The sequence below is a fragment of the Dipodomys spectabilis genome, unplaced genomic scaffold (assembly GCF_019054845.1).
Source record: "Dipodomys spectabilis isolate Male_0828 unplaced genomic scaffold, ASM1905484v1 ptg000001l, whole genome shotgun sequence".
Lineage (NCBI taxonomy): Eukaryota > Metazoa > Chordata > Mammalia > Rodentia > Heteromyidae > Dipodomys > Dipodomys spectabilis.
In genome coordinates, this window is record NW_024870678.1 from 16,337,856 (window position 1) to 16,344,769 (window position 6,914).

A 6,914-nucleotide genomic window follows, 5' to 3' on the forward strand; every position below is an offset into this window, starting at 1 on the left:
ACAACTGGAAGATCTGGAGGATAGCCGGAAGGCGCCTTGTCCACATGGCGTGGGAGTTCAGAGGATTAGTGGAGGGAGTGTGAGGTTGGCCTCTCATTCCCTCTGGGTCTGCAGGGACTATTGCTATGTGAGGAGATGTGGTTCTGAGGACACTTCATGATAGACCAGCCCTATTCTGAAATCCTTGAACTTGTAAATTCACACCAGGTCCTGGCAACTCACTGACTCAGAAAGGAAAGTCTGCTTGCTACCTTGTGACTTAATGAGTGACCAGACAATGAGTTGAAGAGGTAAGAGGACACCTGGCCACCCCAAAATCCCTTGGATAAGAAACATTTAATTGTAATAAATAACAACAATATTTTCTCAACAAAATAAGTTAGGTTCTGAATATAAGAGTGATATTTCATAACGGGTTTTCTAAGTCAACTTTAGAATACCTGTGTTCTTATAGTCATTAGCTTTGTGCGTAACAAGAAGAATGGGGTAGAAGTTAGCCCAAGTAATTATGATATAAAGCAACAGTTATTTGAGAATATTCTGAAATCTTGGATTAATGGGAACAAATTGGGTACTATTTTCATTGACATAAAACTCAAACCACTGAACTGCTAAACTGATCTTCTGTACATAACCAGATCTGTATCAGTTATCTACACACAGCTATCATACTAGTCAGCAAAAATCCAGGCAAAATAGAGACTATAGAGAAGTCACTGAACCACAAGCAAGTATGTATGTATGTTTGTTTGTCTCTATCTATCTATCTACCTACCTACCTACCTATCTCTCTGGAGCTTGGGCTCTGAGCTTAAGCCTTTGTGCTTACCAAGCAGGTATTTGACTTGAGTCACAACTATAGCTTCCTGTTTGTGGTTTGTTCTAGTTATTTTTGAGATAGGGTCTCATTTTATGCCCAGAATGTCCAGGATTAAAATCCTCCCATTTTTGTTTACCATTGTAGCTGGGATAATAGGACTATGATACCATGTTTAGCTTTGGTTGTTGTTGTTGAAATTGAGGAGGAGAGGTCTCATAAACTTTTTTCTTTGGGCTGGCCTACAACTTTGATACTTACAAACTTAGCTTCCCCAGTACCTATGATTAGAGGTACGAGCCACCAGTCACTGGCAAGTCTAAAGATGCTTTAGGGTGTAGATGGGTTTATTAACACAAAAATATAATAGTTATTATATTTTTATGTTTAAGCAGTTGTACAGAGGGAATATCATTCAACAAAGGATGTATCTTGATCCATATCACTTTTTTCATTGCCCTCTCCTCTCCTTCCCAACACCTCTTCTCAATATTTCTAGTTGAATGGCTATATATTCTCCCTCTCCTTCTTTTTCATTTATATATTCCCTTCCTTTGATGCCCCGCCCCTATCAATCTTAAGAACCAGCTTCCAGACATTCATTTAGTAGGAGTTTGTATGTGTTCATTTTTCCAAGTAATTATACTATTTGAATTCTCCCATTCATATACCATGCTTTGGTTAATTCATTTATGTGTACACCTGCTCATGACCATGTATATTTAAAAATTACATCTAGAGAGAAAACATGCATCCTTTGCCGTGGTGGGCCTGACTTCACAATTGTTTTCCGGGTTCATCCATTGTTAATATTATTCTTCCTCTTGGCCGAGTAAAATCCATTGCACAACACAATCTTTCAGGCAAAGCAGGCTCAAAAACCTGAACATTCCAACAGATGATGGAATTTATTGTAAGAAAATAATAAGCCAAGGTCCGTACAATGGACTTCTGTTGGCTGGAGAGGCATGCCAGCACATATGACTTAATACCCACAAATGTGCCACTCTGGTCAGGTGTTGGGGCCTGAACTCTGGGCCTGGGTGCCATCGTTGACATCTTTTATAGTCATATGTAGGCTAGAATAGTTCTGGAAGGCTTTTGTTAGTAAATAGTTTTCAACAACATAGTGTAATATGTTTGAGCTGTGCTCAGGTTCTGATCCAATGCACTGATAATGAAAAGATGGCAAAACTCTATCACGTTAAAGATGAACTAGTATGCCATCACCTTTGACATATCCACCCATATCAAGCAAAAGGAAGCAAGGTGGTGTGAAGATATGAGATTAAAAAATACTGTGACTTCCTCCTTCATTCATCAATAAAAGCTCTGCTGTGGTCTCAATTCTAGGATGGGGCTGGCTTTTTTTCTTTCCTGGACATGGATATTTAAGGAGAGGGAGAATATATAGCCATTCAACTAGAAATATTGAGAGGAGGTGTTGGGAAGGATGGGAGAGGGCAAGCAAAGAGGTGATATGGGTCAAGATACATCTTTTGTTGAATGATATTCCCTCTGTACAACTGCTTAAAGATAAAAATATAATAACTATTATATTTTTGTGTTAATAAACTCATCTACATCCTAAAGCATCTTTAGACTTTCTGCCTCTTGGGAAGGAGCCTCTAACCTTTCAGATCTGTGTCCCCCATTGTGGGAGGAGAGTCCTGGCTAAAAAAGTGAACGTGAGATTCTGCTAATGAGGAAGAATGAGAATTGAAAGACAAAGGAAAGTACTTTCCTTTTTGAATACATTAACTTTGTTAAATACCAAAACCCATCAACATGTCAGATACTTGGACTAGATTCATTGATTATATTATAAGACTTAATCATGTACACAATGGTATAGTAATCAGAAGGAATTATCATATTTTTTATTTATTGTGTTTTGGTTATGATATTAATTGAAACAAAGTGTGTGTGTGTGTGTGTGTGTGTGTGTGTGTGTGTGTGTATGCGTGTGCACACGAGAGAGAGCCACAAGCTTGAATTCACAGCCTGGCACTGTCCTTTATCTTCTCTCTCAAGGCTGGTACTATAGTATTTGAGCCAAAACATGACTTCTGGCATTTTGGTGGTTAATTTGAGATGAAGTGTCTTTCAGACTTTCTTGCCTCTGTTAGTCAGAATCAAGATCATAGTAAATTTTAATTTCTGAAAATGACAGATACGGTGCATATTCCCGTATGTTTTGAAACTCTTTTAACGAGTCATGTCTACAGATCTGTAATTCAAATTTTGCTTTTCTCCTATTGAAGTTCTATCTGAACACTGGGACCAAGATAGACAAGTGTGCATCTATAATGAACATTATTTTGCATCACTGATTTACAGTTGATATCAATATAAACTTAATTTATCTAGCTAAATTGACATACCTAACTCTGGTAGATGTGGTGTCACATTCGAATCAACAGCACCGGTTACGTTTCAGTTGGTAGGTCAAAAGTTTTAAGGCCAGTCTGGGCTACATAGTGAATTCAAGGACACTGGGTGAATAGTAAGTTTCGTCTCAAATAAAAAGTTGTGAAATTGCTGGACTAAGTTATTTGTTGGTAGAAATTTCAAAAAGCATCTTCTTCCCTTTTTTTTTTTTTTTACTGAAAGCCTTGAAAAATAATTATTGCAAATCTATTAGAATTTTTTTCTTTAAAAAGATTATAGTTATGCACATTAAACCATATATTCATGATCATAGGATTATTAGAAGCAAGGCCCTAATGGTACTTTGTATATACATATATATATGTATATATGATATTATATGTTATTACATATGTGTATATATCTGTATGTCTATGTGTATATATATGTATATATGGGATTTTGTTCACCATTTTTTTCCTAAGTGTCTGTTATCCAATTTTTTCTAAGCAGCAAACATCCACTTTTCTGAATCTGTGACTTTTTCCTTAATGACTTAAGCCTCCCTCAAGGCATGCTGACTTTTGTAACTGATTGTTTTAACAATAAGCAGTTTGTTCTCACAGGTGTGAATCATTTTCTGAGCGCATTACCATTCCTTGCAGAGGTTGATTCTGGCATCAGGGGGATATCATCAGACCAAGCCACACTGTTGCCACCACCTGAGGATCAGCTGAGGTTTTGTTACAACATTTCTGACTGTCCTTTATCTTACTCTGAAATCAGGAACAAATGGATGACACTTTTTCAGGTTCCTTCTTTATGTTTCACAGTTAATTCTCTTAAGACATGACAATGTATTTTAGTAGGGCATTGTCTCTCAAACTTACTGTTCCAACATATAATTTATCTATATTTCTCATTTCATAAAATTATAGCACAAGTCCAAGCCAAACATAATATTTTGCTGTAGATTTATATGTTAAGATGGTTATATGAACCTTTTGTCAATAATGACGTCTTAGATTAAATGTGTGTAGAGAATTGATTATAGAGCAATCTTTCAATATATTACAACTGAAGTCTTCATGGTCATCTACTACATACTTAAAGTATGAAATATACTAGTATACTTAAAGACTTATATAACATTTTTGAATTAACTATTCAAAGGATTCCCCCATACATGAGTCAAGCATAGACAATGACTAACAAACATTAATATGACATTTACTAGTAGCCTAGATTGTGAATTCATTATTTTAGGTATAACTAAATTTTAAATTGAAACAAAGCTTTTGTTACTCTTAAGATTTCCTGGGAGTTTTAATCATGCTTCTAGAAGAAAAGTACCAAAAAAGATTCTTGTCTAGTATGCAATATAGTCTTTGAAGATACTTGAAGTTAATGTCTTTTAGGTTTACATGCCTTATTAAAACGAATGCATACATTTTGCCCTTTTTGGTTAAGATAGACACTAGCATCCTTCATATATTAAGTCTGAAAGACATAATTCTATCAGTGTAGAATATTGCTCGGTTATCTTTCTAATCAAGTTTGCAATTTAGGAAGAGGAATTATTATAGGAGCTCAAATAACCATAGATTTCTTCTCTCCAGCATATACAGTCACCTTCTAGTAAATTCAGCATCATCTTGAAACATTTACGGGCTGCACACAGCTCACCCCTGAAATATTCTGTCAAATTATTTGAAGACAGGTAAGAAAGAATCCCAAATTATTTTTAAAAATTTTTATTTGTTGGCAATGTTAGGCTTTGAACTTAGGACTTTGTGCTTGTTAGTCAGGTGTTTACCATTTGAGCCATGCCCACAGTTCTCTCTCTTTTTTTGCTCGCTTTAGTTATTTTTGTTTTGCAAACCATCTTGTGTTGCTTCTCAAGAACATCCTTCCTATGTTTCCATCATAGCTGGAAACACAGCCACTGCCACGATGACTGGTGTTGCTCTCTCTTCTTTCTTTTTTGCTTACCTTCTCTCTCTCTCTCTCTCTCTCTCTCTCTCTTTCTCTCATTCTTTCCTTCCTTCCTTTTGTCTTTCTTTTCTTTTTTCTCATTATTTTCTTCCTACCTTATCTTCCTCCCTCCTTCCCTCCCTCCCTCTCTCCCTCCCTCCCTCCCTTCCTTCCTTCCTTCCTTCCTTCCTTCCTTCCTTCCTTCCTTCCTTCCTTCCTTCCTTCCTTCCTTCCTTCTTTCCTTCCCTCCTCTCTCCTTCCTCCTGTCCTCATGTCTTTCTTCCTTCCTTTCTCTCTTTCTCTCCTTTCTTCTTTCTTTCCTTCTTTGCCTGTGCCTAATGTGAACCACAATGCTTCTAATCTGTACTCTGCTTAAGTAGTTAGGGCTATAAACTTCAACCTCTACACATGGACCCAAATTATCTCTGATAAATGATATTTTTGTTTCACTTTATCCATTTTATTGTTCATATATAGTATTTTTAAACCTTAATGATAAATAATAATTCTAACCTTTAACGATTATAATGATGAGCATGATCTAGACTAGAAATTATTTTATAAGGGACAAAACTCTGAGAAAAAGTGTTGCATTTAAAAAAAAATCATACAAATTGGATGTTGACTATAGCTACTCAAGAGACTGAGATGTGAGGATCCTGATTCGAAGCCAGTCTGGTCAGGAAAGCCCATGAAACTCTTATTTCCAATTAACCACTCAAATGCCCCAGAACCAGCAAAACAAAAAACAAAAATCAATTAATTTTCTAATTATAGACTGACGCCTGTAATTCCAGCTACTCAGGAGACTGAGATCTAAGAATCGTGGTTCAAAGCCAGTTGAGGCAGGAAAGTCCATGAGACTCTTAACTCCAATTAACCACCAGAAAACCAAAAGTGCTGAGGCTCAAATGGTAGAGTGCTCGCCTTTAGCTGAAGAGCTGAGGGACAGTGAACAGGCCGAGTTCAAACCCTATGACTGACAGAGAGAGAGGGGGGGGGAGAGGGAGAGAGAGAGTTTTCCTTTTAAAATTGCTTATCTTCAAGTAGTTGTGCAAAGGAGTTGCTATAAAACAATTTATGACAAAGCATCTTGAAAGTTCCACTTCTTTCATCACCCCCCCCCCCACATCCCTGGGAGTTTTATCTTGATCACCGCTGTATGACCCAATGGTATATAATTGCGAAAATATCAGCTACCGTCAGAGCTAACCTTTAAGACAGTCTAGAAAATTAATAAACCCATCTGGAAGAGCTGATGAAAGAATGATCTGGTTACAAAATGAATGATGTTGCAGAAGGGTGATATCATCCGATCTGAATGGGGTGTGGGTAGTACGGGCACTACAACAATGAGAGCAAAGAAAGCAGGGCTCATGGTGCCATACAAACAGGTGGTTGCATTTGGGTAGGAATGTCTGAAGACTTCTCATTCATCTCTCTTGCTTCGGCTATGCACCACATTTATGAATTGCTTCTGGATTTTTTATGTTATTTGAATATATGTTTTGAAAATATTCCCTCTGTGTTCCATTGCTGTTTGTGTGATCCCCCTATATTATCTCTAATTATTTTATTTTATTTTATATTTTTTTGTTGGTTGTGGGGTCTGAACTCTGGGCCTGGGCGCTGTCCCTCAGCTCTTCAGCTCAAGGCTAGAGCTCTACCACTTGAGCCACAGGGCCACTTCCTGCATTTTCTGCTTACATGGTGCTGAGGAATCGAACCCAGGGCCTCATGCATGCAAGGCAAG